The 21,660-nt window shown below is 43.9% G+C and overlaps 1 protein-coding gene and 1 long non-coding RNA gene across 26 annotated transcripts in view; one reads left to right on the top strand and one right to left on the bottom strand.

Annotated features, from left to right (window-relative positions):
• The window catches only part of Fars2 (phenylalanyl-tRNA synthetase 2, mitochondrial), a 463,399-nt gene that overhangs the window by 384,169 nt on the left and 57,570 nt on the right, over positions 1 to 21,660 (bottom strand). The window contains exon 1 of one of the 24 annotated variants that reach the window (XM_087181141.1): positions 18,627 to 18,682. The exons of the other annotated variants lie outside the window; for them this stretch is intronic. The gene's annotated coding sequence lies outside the window, so the exon portion shown is untranslated. Of the gene's footprint in view, positions 1 to 18,626; positions 18,683 to 21,660 lie in introns of those variants that run through there. 24 annotated transcript variants of the gene reach the window in all.
• LOC110349787 (uncharacterized) lies at positions 9,169 to 13,016 on the top strand. 2 transcript variants are annotated; one of them, XR_002396034.2, is made up of 4 exons: positions 9,169 to 9,282; positions 9,574 to 9,676; positions 10,850 to 12,396; positions 12,700 to 13,016. It is a non-coding gene; the product is annotated as an uncharacterized LOC110349787 (long non-coding RNA). The 2 variants fall into 2 exon arrangements; XR_015439077.1 differs by having other exon boundaries at positions 10,850 to 13,016.

The following is a 21,660-nucleotide window of genomic DNA, read 5'->3' as shown; positions in this document are numbered from 1 at the left end:
GAAAATAAATTAGACACAAAAACTTAAATATCACATGGTTTCTCTTATATGAGAAACTCAAAATATAAATAAAGAGCAAAATAAAAGAGAATAAGAAGTAGGGAGATAGATTGAAGGGGATCAAGAAATAGAGGTAGGGGGAAGAGAATGGAGGAGAAGAAAATGAAAAAGGGAATTAAATGCATTATACACACGTACCAACTCCACACAAGCAATGTGCACACTACATACTACAAACATGGACTAATAAAAAAGCATGTAAGTACTACCTCTAGAATTTGACAATACGACAAAATTAAGATGAGGTCTATGTTTCCATAGCAAATGTTAAAAACATTTGTTTTCTCCTTTATTAAATGTTACATGCCCTTTAATTACTGGTCACAAAATTTCTCCAAAAACTTAAATCTCCAGAAATAATAATGAAAAAGTTACTCATGATATTACCAAGGAAAGCCTTAAATCCTGTAGCTTTACTTGCTCTTAGTTGACTTCAAAAACAAATCACTAATTTTTGGAAGCCACAGAGCCAGGGAATACAGTATTAGTCTCCCACTGGCTCTGCTGCAGATGACACCTCTGACTGAGGCCACCTAATTGGTTAAAAACCATTCTCCAGCAAACCTTAAACCTTCCCTTGTCCTCCGGGAAAATCTTGCTTTTCCTACCTGTGCCAGTACTCTGGGGAAAAGGAGCCTTTTTCGGTGTCTTTCCCTGTACTCTAGAGAAAAGACACCTTTGTATACTAATTGCCTACAGAATTGACTATTCTTGGGAAAAGGAACTAAAAAGACAGAAGTTATAGAACTTCTAAGCAGTAACTTTTCCTTAGATTCATAGAACCCTCCTGTGACCTACAGATAACAGTAGCCCATGTGTCAGAAAAGCAGACCAACAACACGTGTAAACACCTGGAATCTGGAACTACCCTGGTACCCACTTAACATTTCCAGCTCCCACAACCACCTGTGTGAGCTGGTGCCCAGACCCTAAGCCAGAAGGTCCCTGTAGGCAATAGACTCCATCTTTTTGTTTTGCTAGCTTTACAAATAATCTTTTCCCTTGTCCCAAGAACTTGTCCTTGAATCACTGGCCTTTAAAAGTAGAGATCAACCGGGGCTCACCATTCCAATGACACTTCTGTATGCTGAGTCACACAATATAATTTGATTTCACCTGATAGCAGTGACAAAACGTATCACAGAAAACAGTTCATATTAGAAGCAGTTACCAGCTGCTCAATAACATGTTAATTTTTACCTAAGAATATTTGTTCAGAAGAAGCAAACTCTAAAACAGTTTTATCTCAATGACATCTGTGCATTTAATTAAATCAATTCTACATTTCAATACTTGGCAAAAAATAACATCAATACGTAAGTGCAAGACACAGAATAAAAACACATCCATTAATAGCTTCTCATGATATGGTCTATCCGCCCAGAAAACTTTCAACACTCTGAAGAACATCAACATAAAGCACAGTAAACCATGGGCCTTCTTTCCTTTGCACTCACTCCTTGTTCCAGCTTCCCTATCCCCTTCTCCAGGCCAGGACCTGTTTCATTCTCAAGGCTGCCTTCAGACCAGAGATCGCCTGAGGGGAACCGAAGCCATTCCCAGGACAGCGAGGATGGGACCTTCTTTTAGAAATTTCAGTGACAACAAGTGGCCAGCTGCAGTACGCGTGCCATAGATGCACCACCACTGCTTCAGAGTTTATCCATCCAAGAAAAAATATTTGGATTCAAGTCAAAAGATTACATGAGAAAATAAACAGTAGAGCCGGGCATGGTGGTACATGTTTGTAACCCCAGCACTCTGGGGACTCAGGCAGGAGGAGAGTGAGTTGGAGCCCAGCTGGAAAACTGAGTGACTTGGTGAGACCTTGTCAAAAAATGAAAAATAACATAGCTGGAGATGTAGCTCAGTGCAAAGACACTGCATTCAATCCCCAGTATGGCAAAAGAAAGAAAAGTCAGAAACATTCTGAGACAGGAAAATATTAGTATAAAATTCTTCATTTAGCCTATAAACCTAAGAACTCAGTCATCTACGAATAATCCATTTTGGTCAAAATAAAATTATAGTATCTGTACCTCTCCATTCCTTAGCTACAGTGCCTGAATGCAGCTCACCCCTTGTCTGGTTTCGAACCACCCTCCAGCAGAACAGCAGCTGTTCCTGCCTTCAAGGGTTACCAGTAGCCTCGCAGATGCAACAGAATGTGCAACCTACTGACAAGTGAGGCTGCAGTTTACACACTGCTGCCCTTGCTTTATTCGTTTCCTCTCTGACTCATTAACACCTTATGTCCAACACAACATAGGTTCTCATCTTCAGGTGCATTAAAAATAAGATTCTCAAAAAAAAAAAAAGATTCTCTGACAGCCATGGATTTAAATAAAGCATCTGATGTTAATCTGAATAGCTCAGCTACTTTAGGTATCCCATCAATCATTAAAATCAGCCAAAAACTGCTAGAGAAGCATCTTCCAAAAAGCACATAAATAAATCTGCTAGTTTCTTAACATTCTATGCTTTCAATTAGCCTTTCTATGGCTCTGCTCATTTCTTTTTTATAACCATATACTTCTTCCTATTGATTCTTAGCACTTCATATATTGGCAGGAAACCATTGCCAGCCTAATATAATGTCATGCATTTATGCAGTGCTTCCAATGAAGTCATTTTGGAAGCTCCTTAGCATTCGGATGAAGAGGATGTGCAATACTACTGGAACGTGGGTGGCTTAAGTCTCTTTGTATTTCCCCCACCCAGCCTAGCCCATGTTACACTAGGCACTCAGTATCTGTCACTGGAATGAGAACACTACTCTAAAGCCACATGGTCTTGCTTTTCAGTCATCTGCCTGCTTCCTTATCAACACATATCTTGTGGAGAATTTGAGGCTCCCAGCACCCAGGAGAAGGCTTCCGGGCTGCTGTACCAACCCTCTCAGTGTAGAGGAGGCAAGCCTCTCCCAATGCCCAAGAGGAGGCTTCTGGGCCGCAGCACCACCCTCTGCCCCAGCACACAGAAGGTGAGCTGCTCCCAGTGCCCAAGAGAAGCCTTCCGGGCCACCATACCACCCCCCTCAGCACAGGAGGTGAGCCACACAGGGGCCAGCAACACCACCCTCCCCCGCCTCCCCATCAAAATGAGAAGACATGTAAACAAGTCTCAAAACAAAACTTCCAGATCACCTAAAGCAACCCCAAAGGGAAACGAGATGGAACACTCTGATACTCAACCACCTCGACTCCCTGAACTGGTAACAAAAGAGGATCTGGAAAAAAATAAAATAAAAAATAATTTCTCAGATAACAGTAGAGATTGCGTCCATAGTGCAAGACATGATTAATAAATCTAGAGAAGACACAGAAAAAAAAATAGAGGAACTGAAAAACATGATGGAATCCCAACACAGGAAACAAATGGAATCCATAAAACAGATTTCCAGAAGATTAAAAACTCCAATGAAAGCTTACACAGCAGTGTGAGGACAGAATTTCAGATATAGAAGATAAGGTTGCAATTAGTGACCAGGAAAAGAAAAATTGCTTTAAAATAGTAAGGGACCACGAGAAATCAATGCAGCAGCTGCTAGACAATGCAAAGAAGAATAACATAAGACTGATCGGAGTCAATGAAGAAACAGGAGAGAGTGCAGATGACATAAAAAAAACTCTTCACAGAAGTGATGGCAGAAAACTTCCCAAGCAGGGGAAAAAATTGACGTGAGATAAGTGAGGCATATAGGACTCCAACTAGCCTTGATCAAAAAACATCTACACACAGGCATATAATTGGTAAGATTCCAGAAACCCAACAGAACAAAATTCTACAAGCTGTTAGAGAAAAGAAACAAATCACATACAAAGGAAAGTCCATCAGAATCACAGTAGACTTCTCAACCCAAACCCTCAAGGCAAGAAGAGCTTGGAGTGACAGATTTCAAGCCCTAAAGGAAAACAGCCTCCAACACAGATTGACATACCTTGCAAAACTATCTTTCAGAATTGATGGTGAAAAAAGATACTTTCATGACAAAGAGCACCTTAGGAACTTCATGAATACCAAACCAGCACACCAGAAAATTTTAGACAATATCCTAGGAAAAGACAATGAGGATCACAACCCCAGGAACCCCAGCAGAATGAATCCGTTGGGTGCAACAAGAAATTAAACGCAAAGAGGGAGGATCCAACAAAAAGAAAAAATCATGACAATGATAAGTCAATACATATCTGTACTGGCTATTTATCATCTTCTTGTGTCTACTTTTTAATTGGGGTATTTTTTTCTTTTGGTACAGGGGATCAAACTCAGGTCCTTGCGCTTGCGCAGCAGGCGGCAAAAACCACTAAGATAAATCCCTGGCCCAGGTTGTCTAATAATGAGCTGTCAGAGTTCCTTATATATTCTGGTCATAGGTTATATGCATTATAAATATGGTCTGTTTAAAGACTACCTTTCATTTTCTTAATGATGTCATTCATTTAAAGTTCTAAATTTTGATGGAATCTCATTTATCAATTTCTTTCTTTTATACATCATGTTTTTTGTATCCTAGGAAATTCTTGCCTACCCTAAATTCATCAACATTTTCCCTTATAATTTCTTCTTAAAGGTTTACAGTTTTAGTCTTTCATATTTAGGTTCATAGATCCTTTCAAGTTATTTTTATGTATGGAAATACAGGGTTGAGGTTAATTTTTTACATACGGATACCAAGTGTTCTAGTACCATTTGTTGAAAACACTACCTTTTCCTCTGCTCTTGAACTGAGTTTATGTTCTATAAAATGTTAATGTTAAATAATCTTCCAAGACTCAGTGGACCATATATGTGTGGTTCTATTTCTAGATTCTCTGTTTTATTCCATTGATCTATATGTCTTTCCTTACGCCAATACTGCCTTGATTACTGTAGCTTTAGAAGAAGTCTCAGAATTAGGTAATAAATGTCTTCCAACACTGTTTTTTTTTCTTTTTACTTTTCTAGGTCCTTTGTACTCCTACATAACTTTTAAATTTCAATAGCCAATGCATTTATAGCAAGTATACACAGACCTGAATTTTTATATATACCTTGTGTTTTCTAATCCTGCTAAATTCAAATACAAGTTCTAGGGGTTCCTAGAGATTCCTTAGTATTTTCTCTGTAGATGCTCATTTCATCTACGTATAAAGATTTTACTTCTACCTTGCCAATCCTATGCTAATTGTGTCTCTTTATTGCCAGACTATTTTGGTTTGGGCCTATGTTTCAAAGTTTAATGGACAGATGAAGAGTAGGCATATCTGCCCTTGTTCCCCACCACAGGGAGGAAGCATTGTATCTTTTCCATTCATACAACGCTGGAAGTGTGCTGGAAGTATGCTGGAAGTATGAAGTACATGGCTTATCTGTTGAGAAGGTTCTGTTCTACTGCTGGTCTCCTGATAGCTTTTACCATGAAAAGCTGTAGAATTTAGTCCGATACTTTTTCTGCAGCTACTGACAGGATCATATGCTTTTTCCTTTCCTCTGTTAAAATGATGACTTATGGGGGTGGATCTTCCAATGCTGAACCAACAGTGCCATCCCTATACTAAAAACACTTTCTACCTACTGCCAGATCTGACTTCTAATAGTTTTTTTTGTTAAACTAATTTTTGTCTATGTTCATACTTTTTTTCTTCTATTATCTGTATCCAGTTTTAGTATTAGCACAATGTTGATTTCCTAAAATGAGGGGAGAAGTGTTCCTTCTTTCTTCTGCTTTAAATGTTTGATATAATTCATCAGTTAAAATGTATACAAGCCTGTTGTCATACAGGTGGGTTTTCAAGCTAGGAATGTACTTTCTTTAATAGGTGCTATTCAAATTTTATATTTCCTCCAGAGTCAGTTTCATTAATTTGTCTTCCAAGGTACTTCTTAGAAGTTGTCAAATTTATTTCAAAAAAGATTTTTGTAATATGCTTTCTATATCCTTTTAAATTCTGTAAAATCTGTGGTAATGTCTCCTAGATCTTGATATTGTAATTTTAAAATGTATAATTGATATTGTGTAGTAGGAAGAAAAGGTCTAAAGGAGTAGGGGAAGTGGGAGGGGTAGGGGAAAGGAAAGAAGGGAAAAGAAAAAATATAAGAAAAGAAAAAAATGGAAACAAAGTCTTTGCAAATAGGGAAGAGTGGAGGGGGTGAAGGCAGGGCAGGGGAAGGGGAAAAAAATAAGAACCAAGATACATCATGTAAAGGTACAAGATCCCAATGATGAATGTAACTGTATTTTATACCTAAAATGTACCAATAAACTTAATGGGAAAAAAAAAAAGTCACATGGTCTTGGGATTGAATTTGCAGTTTTGATATTTCCGAAGTCTAACTTGAAGGCTGAGCAAATCTCATTACTTCTCAAGACTGTAGTAGTTTCTTCTCTGATATATTAGGGATCAGGAATATCAATTTCAGAGTCCGAGGCCACCGTGAACAACACAGTGAGATCCTGTCTTTAAAAAAGCAAACAAACACAAAGAACCTCCACAGTGTTTCTATAAAAACAAAATGAAATAATATATTTACAATGGATAGCAAAGTGTGGCTGATTTTCCCCAAACCAAGCACCTATTTTCATTCAGATTCTCTTAGAAATCATCCATGACCTGGGTGATGTCAGGCAATGAGCTTAAAATAGTGCCCTGTTTGAGACCAGTGACTCTGGAGGGGTGGCCCTAGGCTATGAAACAGGAGACGCTCTGGAATTTTCCTTGGCCATACTGGAATACTTCTCGCCCCTTGATATTGGTCCAACACTGTCAATGTTGATCTCATTCTGCCATTTGGACTCAACCCTAAATGAGCCAGTCACAATCCCCGCTGAGGTGAGTCCTAGGCCAGCTCGTCCCAGTTCCCCCTCACCCATGATCTTCCTAGTATACAACCTACTTCCTATTGGCCCTAAAATTACAAAGGGAACTGAAGATGAGCAGGGGAAGATGTCAGGTATGATGATTTACATGGCCAAATCGGTGAAAATCCCAGTCACCCACAGAACACTGTGGCCAGGGAATCCTAATTGGTACTGGACATGGGGGCGTGCAGGGACATTCGAATGCTCCTGGAGATGTGTCCCCCAGCTCTGGTTAATCTCTCAGTATGAGTACCCAAATATTCTGTACTTTGAAACTACCATTCGTTGGTGGGGTAAAAACACTTTGAAAGAAGTGATCTTAAAATAAGAAAGGCCATGATTGAGCCACCCAAAAAAATACAAACTCTTTTAACCAAAGCTCAGCTGAAAATTTCAGAGCCCATGAAAAATAATCTTCCACATATTTCTGGAATTTTATCAATCAAGAATTATTGACCTAGTGTCTCCTACAGTGACGGTCCTTTAGAATATACCAAGTACACTCAAATACATACATATTCTGAGTACTCAAATCTAACTTCCCCCCACCAGTTAAGTGAATGAATATATCCCTGGTGAAACCTGGAGGCATAATCCAAAAGTATGAGCAAGAAATTTCGTCAATGTCACTTGTTTGTGAATTATTTAATTTCCATAATATTCTTATCATTTTAATATAAAAAATTACTCCAAAGTTTGAGTGAAATCAAAACTCAATGAAGATGTGTTACAACTCTCCTCATAAATTGTACTATACTTCAAGGGAGATAAGACCCCACAGTGTCCTAAAACAAGCACTCTTACTGTTGAACCCACATAGGATAAGTTCATTTTGGAAAGGAACAGAGACAAGAGACCTCCCTCAAACTTCTCAACCTCAACACTCGCTCTGTTCACATCCAAGAGTAGTGAATTTCACCATGGCTCCTGGCCACAGCCAAGGTTGGCTGGTGAAGGTGGACAGGTCATGTCTTGGGTCAGGAAAGGGGAAAGCACACTCTAGGGGAAATCTGCAATAGGTACAAGTTTATTACTGGTAGTCAGGTTCACAGCTGGAGATTCCAGGCCCTTGGGATACAACAGAACATGTATTCAAGAGGAGTATGATCCACAAAGTGTCCAAATTAGAAATGGATTCCTAACTTGATGTGCCATATCTTGAAAGCCAGAAGAGAAAATAGGCACCAGGACTCTATAAATATACTTACATCATTTTGGGTTCCAATTATGAAGTATCCCTTTTATAACTGAAAAGAGATAGACTTGATATACTTCAGAGGCATCATGGACCATGGAGATCAGCTTAGCGAATGAAGGCAGAGACTGTCCATAGTCTGAAGGGAAGTCTGTAGAACAGAGCTCAGTCAGAACCTGGGTCTCCTGAATCTCACACTATTCGTCTTCCCTGACCCAATACTGTGAATGAAGAGGACAATTCAGCGAGAAAAGACAATGTTTTTTAGGAGAAAAAATAGAAAATATAAAAAACAGTATCTCCTGTCCTTCTATCACTCATACTCAAAACTGCCGGGACAACAGGACTGCTCTGAAAGACCATTCTCTAACAAACTACCTGCAACAACATCCTCAAATGACATGATCCACAAGTGAGGGGGAGCAAGACTGAGTAGTCTCTGGGTGAAATTAAAACATATCCCACGACCATGAAATAAAACCAAAAATCTGGTATCCTCTTCTAAGCTAATCATTTCAGTAAAGCCCAGGTCAGCATCAACGCCCGCTGGAACCTACAGAGTAGGAATCAATGCAAGGAGAATGACAGTGAGGGTTTAGGCACCATTCCCCTGGCTTTCTGCTTTCAAGTGAGGCAGGCTATTTAGCAGACTCACTCAAGAGGAGTGAGCAAGGAGATCAGAACTGGCCCGCACTTACATAGGTGATGTCCATGGCAAACTCTGAGGGAAATCTTCACATCTATAAAATCCACAATGCTAAGTTTCCTGTGTGTTTCATCTCTGCATAAATGAAACTGCCAGACAATGGCTATTTCTTATTAAATAATAGAATAAATGTAGAACTACAACTGTGGGAGACCAGAGGAGAAGTGCGGCCTCACTGGCCTCCTGTGTGAGCACAAAGGAGGAAGGCTGCACTTGGGGGACCGCATAGTGCACGTTAGGGAAAGGTTAAGACAGCTGAGGTTAGGTTGTTTACCTGAGAATGTGCTAGCGGGTACTGGAAAGCAGGTGACTCTTGTGTTACTCTGATTGCTCGCACTTGAGCGGATGAATGAAAGCGAGGTGAGGGAGGGCCTCAGGCTTCTCCGCCTGCTAGAGGTGAGCACCCCTGGCTGCCCACATGCTGAGCTGACTCCGTGTCTGTGACTCATCCTCGTTCACCCATGGCTCAGGGAGAACAAAGTAAGAGGTCTAGGTCCCCCACAAGTGGCGCCTGGTTAGAAAAAGCTCAGCAGAGTGGGCTGGCTCCCCAAGGGAGGCCACTGGGACAGGAGAGACCTGGGCCAGCAGGGAAGGCTGGCCAGGTGAGTTGGCTGCAGTTGGCATTCGATCAGGGACTCAGACCAGGATTGGCTACAAAGAACCTTGCCAGCATTAGCACAGTGACTGTACAATAAAAGATAATTACTGTTAGATGCTCTTCCTTCCTTAGTTAATTCCACTAAAAGTTATAAAGGTACTCTTCCCCTGCAGCTTGATAATCGAGACGCCACTCCAGCCTAAAGAATTACACTTGAGGAGCCGCTACTGCCAGCTGCATTTTCTGAACAACCTAAGCTGATTTACCATCATCAAGGTATTTTTACAAATCTATTTCATGATTAATGTATGTAATGCTCTTAATGCCAGGTTTGGCTACAAAAGTGTCTAGCTGCACTAACTGCTTGAAGTCATAGAAGAGTATTCTAAGTTCTCATAGAAGTTATCACAGGATAATATGGAAATTAATGTACAGTTTATGTAAATAGGTTTCTAATTCTAGATGTAACCTCCAGGAATAAAATCCACAACACAATTACTTTGTGCTTCCCAAATGACCATCTGGCGACACTTGCACGAGGAAACACCGCGAGTTTGACAGCACCAGCCCTGGTGTTCACTCGGCACTCGAAGCACCAGGTGGACCCCGGGCTGCAGGCCCAAGCTCTAAAGGGAAGGAGGGCCGAGGGTGGCCTTCCTGGGACCCAGAAGCTTCCGTGAATGCAGTGAGAGGCAAACGAAGGCGCCCCGGGCCCGCCCGGTCCCTGTGCCTGCTGGTGCCAGGCAGGGTGACAGAGCCCACCCCGAGGGCCGCCCAGGGTCACACAGCGCACCCCTGGGGGGCTGCGTCCGGAGTGGCCGCGGGGCCGTGGCGAGACGGTAACGACTCGCTTCAGGAGGATGAGACGCGTCGCGTCCTCTGTCCTAAAGCAGCATCTTTGCAGTCACTGGGGACCTGCCTGCTTCGGGGCCAGGCCTCAGTGACTCCAGGGAGTTGCACAGTAGAGCTGGGGGGTGGGGAGCGGCTCCCCGCGCACAGCCAGGAGAGCTGAACTATGGAGCCCAGAACATCCCGGCCGCTCTCCAACGGGGTTTGTCCAGCTGTTAGGGTGAGTCAGCGGGTGGGCAGCGTCCCAAGCTGTGGTCCCAAGCCTCTCCCACACGGGTTCTGCCAGTCTTTCCATCTCTGCCAGTCTGGTGCTTAAAAATATATGCTTTCATATTCATTCGTAATCTTAGTGATGTTTAAATGCTTTTTATATTCTTATTAATCTTCAGTACTTCCTTTTTACTACTGAGATTTTACTTCTAGAGTGTTATTTGCTTACTAATTTATCCATCATATGCACTGCATATATTCCAAACACTGATCATTTGTGTTTCATCCTTCTTTAGGTATACAATAATTAAGAAAACTATTCACTGAAATTTTAAATCAAAGAGCATAAATTATGGCCCTTTCCTAAACAAGTGAACCATGTTTTCCCAGGGTGAACTCGGTAAGCACACCGCACAGTGCTCGCTGATACCTGTGAGGAGCCTGCTGCCGAGCTTAGGAAGAGCCTGTGCCCACAGGAAGCACCGGAGACGCTGGGCTCCCGCTCTGCAGGGGCTGAGGGGTCACTGGATCGCGCAGCGCGGAGGCTGCCCGCGGCTGAAGGGTCCCGCACGGGGGCGCCCAGGCGCCCAGGCAGGCTCAGCAGCGGAGGCCAGGCCTTCCCTTTGCACCGCGGCCCGAAGGGACAGGGCGGGGCGGCACCGTGCTGGGTGCGCTCAGCGTGGAGAAGATGAACCCTGCGGCGCCCCCAGTTCTTCGTCTGCGCCCGCACGCGGGGAACAGATCCGCCCCAAAGCCTCGGGCCGCGGTGTGCAGCACGCCCTCCCCGCCTGATGGAGGAGGAGGAAAGAGACTTGAGAAGCTTCCACCAGGGCTGGCGTTTACACTGGGGTGAGAACCGAAAGGGGGCTGCCGTGCTGTGGATCTGTACAGGAGCCCAGCAAGGCTAAACACTGCTTTTCTACCAAAAGGACTGGACTGAAACAAGGAACATTTCAAAGTGAAAGTGTTTTTTGATAAATGCTCACATTTCTTAGATCTGCCAACTGCGAGGGCCGCAGGAAGTACAAGGAAGCAGCTGTGTGCCAGCGCTTGCGAACAAACTCCTTCCTGCAGCAGGGTAGTGTGTGCCCGGGTGATGGTCTCTGCAGGGCAGTCCCTCTGTGTGACGGTCTCGGGAGGCAGGGAGGTGACAAAGGCAATGTGTGATTTGTTCTCAGTAAAGAGCCATCTGATTCTCTCAACTGCACTTGGTAACCTTACTCTGCATCTTCCAAGAACATGGTCCCTGGAGGTTCAAATGTCCAATCAGATTTTATTTTGGAGACAAGATAAACTCCTCAAAGTTAAGCAAATTACATAACAGATTTCTTTATGGATATAAAAATGATTCCTGAACATAGAAATCCCGTATTCAGTGGGGATGAAGTAGATACCATAAAGCACAGTACAGAACTCAATCTTTGTATGTCCCTATGTGAATGCCCTCCCCTCTTCACCCTTGCAGAATCTTAACTTTGTCTCCTAAAAGAACTAGAGTCCATAATTAGTTACTGTAAGGAAGGACAACACAAGAACTTCCCCTCCTCAACACGTCCCACACCCCAGCTCCATCTGTTTCCCGCCCTCTTCTCTCGTCCACATATTGTCCATCCTACACACGTCATAATGGCTATGTGTACGAACAGTGCAAGAACACTTGAAGCCCAAAGTACTATCTGAAATGAGCTGTAATCTCATCTTTTTACATACAGGATCTTAAAACCTTAGGAGCAGCAAGAAAAATGCAGATCAATCCGCTTATGGGACCTAACATTTGGGAGATACGTAGTAACAACAGGAGGAATTGTAACAATGACCATCTGTACAGGAGACCTAAGAACAGAAGCTCTGTGCAATCAGGAAAAGCCCGTTGCTTTTTATTTCTTTGATGTCCAAGACATATGCTGTCTGTGGTAACCCTTGCGTTTCCAACATAGGTAAGAACTGACTTTTTGGTACCAGGGATTGAACTCAGGACCTTGTACTTATGAGGCAGATGAAGTGCCACTGAGCTAAAACCGTGGCCCAATAAGAATTAACTCTTATGTAGCTTTGGCTTTAAAAACTTAGCTACTTCCTGTTGTGGTGTGAATGTGTGTGTCCTCTAAAACTCATATGCTGAAATCCATATTCCCAAGGTGCTAGCATGAGCAACTAGGTTTTCTGGGAGGTAAATAGGTGAAGGGGATTAAAGCTCTTATAAAAGAGAAACCACAGCTCTAACTTGCCTTTTATACCAGGTGAAGGCAAAGCTAGAATGTGGCATCAATGAGAAACGGTTCTTCACCAGATACCTAATCTACTGTCACCTTGCTCTTAAACTTCCTAGCCTCTAAGGGTCTGACAAGTAAACTTCTACAGCTCACAAGCCAACCCCAGTTTATGGTCTTAGTACAGCATCTCCAATGAACTAAGACACTTTACACCACAGGCTGGGTTAAGTGCCCCCTCTGAATACTTATCTTCACCACTCAACAAACCAAAGTAGAGAGATAATTCTTTATTATTTGTTTGACGCTGGGCATATAAAGATGCTGAATAAATGCTTCTGAATGAATCTGCAAATATATTTGATCCTTAAGGACAAGTAGTATATTTTACTCAATCTTGCTAGCTCTAGCACCATGAAAGTGTATATAGTACCTTCCCAATAAATGCACTTCTTTGGCGAATACTTCTTATACATGTTATAGACACATCCAGTTCCTAAGACCTTCTTGAATGTCAAAATATTAATCACTTGGATAAATTAATTTTCACATTCTTAAATCATCTGGACTCTTCTAGTGTAATAAAGGGATTTGAAATATACAAGAGATGTTCCTCCTAAAGGCATCACTCCACATTTGTCATCTACCTCATAAAACTTGGGGACAGGATGGACATGGAGACCACTTCCTGCCAACACCCTGCTTCAGATCTGATCGGGCTCCTCCTACAGGTGCAACACCAGGGGCCAAGGTGTGCACCAAAGACCTGCAAGGCACCATGCACCGGGAAACATCGGGTCCCACACACGCTTAGTATTTCCAGAGGCCTAGACACCTTCAGGTTTTGCTCACATGTCCATGGTAGAATCTGTAACCAAGGACTGTACCCTGTTCAAGCAGAAAAGGACTTAGGGAAACAGGAAAAATTAAGTTACACAGAGCACTGAAAATGGACACAGAAAGTGGTAGGTTGTCTCATGCCTCACGATTTTGAGTTACCACTAAAGAAACAGTACAGTCAGCCCTTGATATTCACAGGGAATTAGTTCCAGGACGCCCTGAGGATGTCAAAAGGCACAAATTCGCAAGACCTTTATATAAAACCATGCAGTGTTTTCATGCAACCTACTCATATCTTCCCACATAGTCATGACTGGCATAATGTTTTGGTCAACATTTGATGGCAGTCCCATAGATTTTATCAAGTGGTGACATTGTAGCTATCTTAGTTTGTGTAAGAGTGCTCTATGCTGTTTCCACAGTGACAAATCACATAGGAAGCATTTCACACAACTCATCCCTGTCATTGAGCAACACAGGACCATACCTCAAATCACTTATAATACCTAATACATTGTAACTGTTATGTCAATTGTTGTATTGTTTAGGGATCAATGACAAAGGAAATCTATACTTCAATGTAGACACAATGTTTTTTAAATATATTTGATCTGAGGTTGACAGAATCCATGGATCCAGAACCCACAAATAAAAAGTAGCCAGCTGTATAACCGACCTCAAAAGGATGTCAGAACTGGAGCTCTACAGGCTTTAGCTGAGGGGGGCTGAACATTACTGAGGCGACAGTACAAGCTCACATGACATGAGATCTGCCACTCCAAAGCTCTCTGATTTTCAAGAAACTACTGCTGCCTATGTTTCTTAATCTGTTAAATGCAGACTTGTGGCTCAGATGAATTGGATTAGTATAGAAAGTCTTTGGCCAATAGTAAATCCTATTGTTATTTGCTGGCATTAATGTCATTATTAGCAAACTAGTCAAGGAAGTAACAACCCTATGTTCTCTAACACAAACATAAACCAAAACCACTAAGTCAGTAATTGCTTCCTACAAGTCATCATTAAAAGCAACTCAGAAAATAAGCTGTAACTGTTCACCAATTAAGGTTTTTATTGTGTTTATTTCTACAAAACCACTTCCTCTCCCCCACAAAGACAGAAGAGGAAGAGCCTGGGAAGAGGAGCACAGTCTCTGGAGTTTCCCCCAGGAGAGGGTGGAGGGACTTGTCTGGGGAAAGGACCTGAGATCTCTTCTAGGTCCCGGGCAGCTCCTGGCAGTGCTTTACACTGATGTCTACCAGCTGTTCTGGCCATGATGCTTTTGAATGCAATGGAGGAGCAAGGCAGCCTGTTAAAATGAATCGATGGCGAGAACCAGGGCGGTGTGCATGCTGCCGTCCAACCCTGAACCAAGTCCTCCGGGCTGGGTATGGCACACACATGCACACAGGGACACAACGTGGACCTGACCTGTTGCAGGACTCCTACTCACAGCTGTCGGCACATGGCCACCTTCTGCATCATGTCCTTTGAGTGCATGAGCTCAGGAGCTTTCCTTGTGAGGTGCAGGAAACCCAGCCTGACCTCCCCATATTCGCCCCTGCCTTGGCAGCCCACCAAGAAACACTTGATGGCTCCACGCTGCAGCTACATGCCGGAGGCAACCCAGACAACTCAGGTGCTTACAGAGGAAGGTGTAGAACTTCCCAGTGGCCCCATTGGTCCTGGCTACTGCCGGAGGGTAAGTCTAGCTCACCCCTTCCAGAAAATTCTTTTGGTCTCAACCATAGCTGCCTGACATAGAGAGAGTTTCTTCTGAAGGATGCATAAGAGCAACTGGTTCTGTTTGAGACTCCACTGCTGATGCGGGTGCTACGGGTAGAAGAGGAGATCACAGTACTATGCTGGAAGGCTGTGCTAGGGAAAGGCGGTCTTCATCTCCAGCCCAGGGAAGGAACTAACAGGCACTTCAGCTGTTCTCCTGGGACTCCTGGTCCTCCTTAAGATGCTGAGTTCCTGGTTAGAGAACCCAGTAAGGAGGGAATGGCAGATGTGCTGGTTTGAGCTGACAGCAACTCTAGACTCTGTCTCACAGATGAGAAAGAACTGCAGCAGCTGGAGGAGTCAGCTGAAGGCAGGGGCTTCTTGGTGATGGTGTGGCCCTCCAGCTGGGGTGTTTTACAGCCCAGAAGCAGAGAGCTGGCCACTGCTTCTTCCTACTCCTGCCTGCTAATGAGTCATGAATGTGGCCCCATTCATAGCCCATGCATGGCATCAACTCAGACTGGAAAGGCATGACAATCAGGGAGTGGGTTGAAGTAAGGCCTCACATGGCTCACATTTACCCATGGGTACCCAAGGACTTCCTCTAAAATCCCTTTCTCACTGGGAATGAGGACCATGAATCAATAGGGCTTTCATGCCCTTTGGATATAAAGAAAGGAATACTGTATGTTTTGTTCAGCACCTATAAGCACAGCTTCCAGAATTTCTCTCTAAGGAAAGGCAGGGAGCTGGTGACCATGGTATAGACTGACTCCCAGGCACCCCATATCCACCCCTGGGCCATCACGGGTCTGACCCTGAGTTCTGGGGCAGCATGAGGGGAACTGCGCCAGAAAGTATCCGGCTTGTTTGCCAAAGGTGAACTCCTTCCTGAAGCCAAAGTCTGCAACCCTGATGTTCAGGTCAGCAGCCAAAAGCAAGTTCTCTGGCCTGAGGTCTCCATGGACAAACACCCTCCTGACAGTGGCCCTGCACAGCAGCACCGACTGGGAGAGTCTTTTCTGAGCCTCTTTCTCATGCAGCCAGCTAAGAAATCAAACATCTCACTCTACTAGTGCAATCTCCAACCAGGTAGAGTCTTTTCTGGGTCTCAAACAGCTTCCCAAAGTCCGGGTGACTCAAGACTCCTGTGATCTGGACTTCAGGTGTGGTCTCTGGAGGTTGGAGAAGCTGTGTTAAATGTTACCTCAGTCCCAGGTAGGACGTGCCAGGCCTGCCTCACCTTGATGGCTGCCAACGGTCTCCAGGGGTCAGTAACTGTCCATATGGGTCTCCTCCCAACCAGAGATGGGTATGAGGCCATGCTGCAGGTGCCCTACTGGATATACTGTGAAAATTCAGTATTCAGAATGGAGATAGCACTGTCATGTCCCACTCAAACAGAGTGGGGGACAATGGGAAAGTACGGGAAACAGGTGGAGGACACCTGCTCCAGGAACTAACTCACAAAACCAAAGCATCAAAAGAGTCTGACCTATCTTCAAGACTGTTCTCATGTAGCAACTGCCGGTAGAACTGCCAGCTGTGACCTGAAGACCAGCTCATCACAGTAGCTGCCACCTGGCCGCTTGGACCTGGTCAGCTCCCACAAGCACCAAATGTGTCAGTGAACTTTTGTTCTAAATAACTTACACAGATTTCTCTGTCCTGATAAAAGCCTAGCCTAGTCTCTCTTTTCTGGACACACCAGAGGCTTCCATGAACTATGCATGCAGATTCTAGGTTATTCCCAAATTATTTTATTGGAGACTAGTCTGTATTTTTATTTCACTTTGATCTTAACAAGTTGAAAAAAAAAAAGAAAAAGTGAACTGAGATGAAAAACTTTCAGAGCAATAAAAAAAAACCCAAAATATAGAAAGAAAATAAAAAATAAGAAAACAAAAAATAATGGGGGAAAATAAAATTTTTTTTAAAAAACACAAGTAGAGAAAAAAAAGAGTAACTGTGCTCAGCAACATTCAGCTTTCCTGTTCAGGAGGGCAGCTCCAGGAGGCCAAACACTGACAGGTCTGGAACCTGTGCCAGGCTTATGAAGCCCTCATAACCTTCAGTGAGATCTTTCAATTTTGGGGGGTTTTTTGGTTGTTTTTTTTTTTGGTACTAGGGATCAAACTCAGGACCTTGCGCTTTCGAGGCAGGCGGCAGAACCACTGAGCTAAATCCCCAGCCCGAGACCTTTCAGTTTTAGCCTAAAAGCCGCTAGGTCCCTTCCCCCTGGAAAGCTCCCAGTTCCCTCAGCCCCAAGACACACCCAAACCCTGCACCTTGAGGGACCCCAAATCAGCTCACCTGGAGCAACTCAAATCCTTCCAGCATGAGACCACAAAGCTGTCAGCTTCCAGGGCTTCAACCAGAGGAACACTAAATCCCCACAGGCTCAGCCCCAAACACTGGAGGCTATGAGCCCAACCCCCCTCCACTTGAGAACCCTGAATAGTCAGCATAGAGAGGCCAAGTGTCCCAAATGAGAGGCCTGGACTCTTTCTCCCGGAGACCAATGCCTCAGTCCCAGAGTCCCCTAAGAGTCCTCTCCATGTCCTAGGACCCCAAGATTCCTTCTTCAAATCCCAAATGCATGCATCTCAAGGGGCCCCAAAGACATTTTGCCCCATGAATCCCAACTCTTCTCTGAGCACCCTAAATTTCTTCAGTCTGAAAGAACCCAAGTTTTCTCAATCTGCGAGAACCCACCACGGGGGAAAACCCAGTTCTCTCATTCTGACAATCTCCAAGTATCTCCACCCAAGAAACCCATTTCTTTACCTTAAGTGACCCCAAATATCCCCCATGGGAGAAACCTCAATTCCCTCAGCACAAGGGATGCAAATATTCTCCACCCAAGAAATGTCTGTTCCCTCAAACCTAAGTCTCTGTAAATACCCATCACCCCAAAACCCAGTTCCCTCAACCTGAGGTACTCCAAATACTCCCCACCCGAGAAACCCAAATTCCCTTGCCCCAAAGGACCTCAAATATTCCCCACCTGAGAAAACCAATTCCCTCAGCCCAAGGGTCTCTGAAGACTCTTACCATGGAAACACCGTTCCTCCCTGGGCTGGTATCTGGGAGACCAGCTACTCAGCCCGGACACAGCTGCCCGAGGCCCCATGCTGCCCACTGACCTCTGGGTTCCTAGGCAGAGGCTCCTGGGACGTCGAGTGTCCACAGGATGCTCCCTGTGCCAGCTGCTGGCCTCTGACCCATCCTGGGCTCAGGGATCCTCCAGCTGCACTAGCATCCCAGCCACCTCTGGGGTCCAGGCACGGGATAGCAACACCAGCCTGGAGGGCCGTGACCCCATCCCATTCCCTCCGATCCCTCCCTGCTCTAGTTCTGAAGAAACAGGGAGAAAGGCTCCTGATTCTCACCTTCACTCTACTGTTCTCCATCTTAGGACCCAGGAGGACTGAGATTGAAGATGTGTATATCCTGGGAGAAAATGCATATGAAGACGTCAGCAAGCCCCAGGATGACCACCTCTATTGTAAGAAATTCCAGGACTCCTTCATCAACAGTTGTGCTGCTCGTGGGTCCCCTGAGCTTTTAAAGGATACTACGGTATACACAAGGGGCATCCCAACCGCTCAGACCTCAGGCTACCCATGGGCTGAGTCCAGCAACCTTCAGCCTGGTCTTGGAGTGTAGAATGAGACATCGAGCTGCTGCTGGGTCTGCACTTTGACCCCTATGAGACAGCCAAGAGTGAATACTCCTGGATGATCACCAAAGGAAGAAACAGCCATGAATAGGTGGATGGAAAGAACAAATCCCAGGCTAACTGGATGAGGTATGTACACTGTGCCTGGAATTCGGAGGAGCAAAAACTGGTGGTCTTTCAACACCATGGGCAGATGTTCCACCACACCACAAGGTCATTAGGCTGGGCTGTGAGTTGCTGATCGAGTGTGTGCCCAGAAGCTGGGCATCAAACATGGCAGCAAGCAGAAGAACCAGTACACAGCAGGAAGAGCAGATACAAAGCCAGAAATCCATTCCTGCGCCTGGTGCACTCTGCCCTTCTCCAGTAGGAATTTCCTCAGGCAACATGTCGAACACAGTCACTACTCTCAGATCTGCCCAGGAACATCTCCAAGCCCACAAGCCAGGGGGTCACTGTCCAGTGCATCAGCTTCAGTGGCAAGAACATTCTGATCCACATGGCTGGAATGACAAAGAGGGGGTCAGGAGTTTCAAGGAAGGCACAAAGAGGCACAGAAACACACAGAAGCAAGGGAGACTTCCAAGGCCTTTTCTAGCTCACCCAGAGGTCAAGCAGGGGATGGGGAGGTGAGGGAGTGACGGGTGAAGAGCTTAGAAGGGGCCAGGAAGTGGAGCCAGAGGCACAAGCAAATTTTGCATGGGGGAAGAACACGTGACAACTGCATGTGTCAAGAATGGAGCGTGAACAAGGCATCCATGAGAAGTCAAGTGTCAAGGTTGCCCACAGGTCAGCCCCAGGGGAGAAGCCCTGCGTTTTCAGGGAGTGTGGGAGGCGTTAGCTGAAAGCCAGACCTCGCCAAGCACCTGAGGACACACACAGATTAGAAGCTATGTTCCTGCTTTCTATGTTGCTACCTTTGTTCCCCTTGGTCTCCAGTTCATAAAAGCGTGGCTTTCCTTTCCTACAGGATTTTGGAGGATACACTTGCTGTTCATATTGCTAACGATATAACCTTTGAGCTATTTTTTTAAATTATAGTGTAGTTGCTAAGAAAATGATCAGATTACAGACAAAGTTGCCCTTTGAGCCAATAAACAAATATAACTGTATTCAATTTACCTATTGATTCCAGAGTGCATACATTTGTTTTTATTTATTTTTTTTTAGTTATCTAGTTATGTAGGTATATCGGCAAATACTTATTTCTGGTGCTGGGGATTGAACCCAGGGCCTCATGCATTCTAAACCCAAGCTCCATCTAGACCCCCACACCCCCAGTTTGAATGTTAAATCATGAGGGGAAAAACAGAAGTAATTGTGGTAACACAGAAATGACAAATCAAGACTGGAATGGCAGTGCTGTGGCCCAACAAGTGACATAACCTCATGTGCTGCCCCGATTCATGATTCCAGCCTCACTTCTCAGTGTTTATAAACCTTTTATTATAAGCGTGATAGCTACCTCTACACTTATCAGTAAAGAAACCAATATTTGATAAATATAAGAAGCTTCAGTTTTAACCACCAATTTAAAAAAATTCAGGTTCCTGGGTTAAAAGGACCAAATACCTAGGCCCAGAAGGGAAAATTCAGAGCAGCGATTCCACTTGAGGTCCTAGCAAGAAATGGGCCAAAGTAAGAGATAATCCACACTGGATTCCTAACTTTTGGTCTCAAAGAACTCTTTTCTCTTTCAATGAATGAATGAATGAATGAATGGGAGAGATGCTCAAGGTCTTTTAGTTTCTTTGGGTTATAGCAATCAACATTTATCTTCTTAGAAAATAAAACCGACAGGATGCTTCAGAAGTGTTTTCATTTCTAATTTGAAAAGCTATAATAAGTTTTGGCTTTCTAGGAGTTTATAATGTCTACGCTTAAACACTCTGAATTAGCCTCAAAATGATGCCAGAACTGGCATGATGATTCTATAATGAAAGTGTTTCCTTTGCACAAGAGAAAATAAATTATTATTTTTAAAGATAAGGGGAAGATGGCTTTCATCATATTTTCATTTCTTATTCAGAGTTTGCCCAGTTTCTTCAGAGTGGATTCCTTCTTACCGTGGGCCAGAGCACTCACTATGAACTCACTATGCCCATCATGTTTAAATGTGTTGGCTGCCAAAGGTCACAATGCACAGTGGCCCCTATGTCCACAGTGGTACAGGACCTCAGCAGAGGCCACCAACAGGCCCCTCTGTCTTTCTTTCCCTAACACTCTTCCCTTCCTTATGCAGAACTGAGTTGCTAGCCCCTCTTTTCCTTCTCTCTAAATGTTCTCTAAATATTTCTTGACAGATTAAAATGAATAATTGATAATTTGAAATATTAAAAGGTCCAAAGGTGTAGGGGTGGTGGGAGGGGAAGGGGAAAGGAAAAAAGGGAAAGGAAAAATTATGAGAAAAGAAAAAAAAATGGAAATGAAATCTATATAAATAGGAAAGGGTGGAGGGGGTGAAGGACGCACAGGTAATGGGGAAAAAATAAGAACCAAGATACATCAGGAACAGGTACAAGCACCCAATGATAAATGTAAACATATTGTATACCTAAAATGTACCAATAAAAGAATGTTTTTTAAAAAAATATTTCTTGACAGGCAGATCTACTGGCAACAAATTTCCTCAGTGTTTGTCAGAGAAAATTTTTACTTAGCTTTCAAAAGATAATTTCTCCCAAAGACAGAATTCTGGGTTGGTGGTTTTGTTCTTTCTCACTTGTATAGTTTCTGAAGAGAAG

This window comes from Heterocephalus glaber, unplaced genomic scaffold (assembly GCF_053883595.1).
Source record: "Heterocephalus glaber isolate CG9 unplaced genomic scaffold, H.glaber_assembly_v1.0 deba00001472, whole genome shotgun sequence".
NCBI lineage: Eukaryota > Metazoa > Chordata > Mammalia > Rodentia > Bathyergidae > Heterocephalus > Heterocephalus glaber.
Note: the sequence above shows the minus strand (reverse complement) of the source record. Positions and strands in the feature narration are given on the sequence as shown.